Raw genomic sequence first — 1,116 nt, 5'->3', positions numbered from 1 at the left:
AGGATCATTGAGGTACAATCTGCCTTGTTCTCATTACAATTGGCAGACAAGTCATTAAGACAAGCTTATGGAGTAGTAGAGGACGTGTTAGTAAAGGTTGAAGGCCTTTACATCCCTGCTGATTTCATAATCTTAGACACTAGGAAGGAAGAGGATGAGTGTATCATCCTTGGAAGACCTTTCCTAGCCTCAGCAGGAGCTATGATAGATGTCAACAGAGGTGAATTAGTCCTTCAATTGAATGGGGACTACCTTGTGTTTAAGACACATGGCCATCCCTCTGTGACAAAAGAGAGTGAGCACAAAGAGCTTCTCTCAGTTCAGAGTCAAGAAGAGCCCCCACAGTCAAACTCTAAGTTTGGTGTTGGGAGGCCACAACCAAGCACTAAGTTTGGTGTTAAGACCCCATATCCAAACTCTAAGTTTGGTGTTGGGACTATACAACATTGACCTGATCACCTTGTGGCTCTATGAGAGCCCATTGTCAAGCTAATGACATTAAAAGAGCACTTGTTGGGAGGCAACCCAATTTTATTTATCTAATTTTTATTTTATTTTATTTTATTTTATTTTGTGTTTTATTAGGTACATGATCATGTGGAGTCACAAAAAAAATATAAAAATTAAAAACAGAATCAAAAACAGCAGAAGAAAAATCACACCCTGGAGGGAGGACAGACTGGCGTTCAACGCCAGTAAAAAGCATCTGGCTGGCGTTCAACGCCAGAACAGAGCATGAATCTGGCGTTAAACGCCAGAAACAAGCAACATTCTGGCGTTTGAACGCCAAGAATGTGCCTTGAGAAAAGCTGGCACTGAACGCCAGTAACAAACATGGAACTGGCGTTCAACGCCAGAAACATGCTACACATGGGCGTTGAACGCCCAGAACGTGCATCACCTCGGCGTTTAAATGCCAGAAAGGTATGCAAAGGCATTCTACATGCCTATTTGGTGCAGGGATGTAATTCCTTGACACCTCAGGATCTGTGGACCCCACAGGATCACCTCAGGATTTGTGGACCCCAAGAATCATCTCAGGATCTGTGGACCCCACAGGATCCCCACCTAACATATTCCCACCTTACCTCCTAATCCTATAACACTCTTCCCCAT

The sequence above is a fragment of the Arachis duranensis genome, chromosome 5, assembly GCF_000817695.3.
Source record: "Arachis duranensis cultivar V14167 chromosome 5, aradu.V14167.gnm2.J7QH, whole genome shotgun sequence".
NCBI classification, from domain to species: Eukaryota; Viridiplantae; Streptophyta; class Magnoliopsida; order Fabales; family Fabaceae; genus Arachis; species Arachis duranensis.
The sequence above is the reverse complement of the archived record's forward strand: the minus strand, read 5'-3'. Positions refer to the sequence as shown.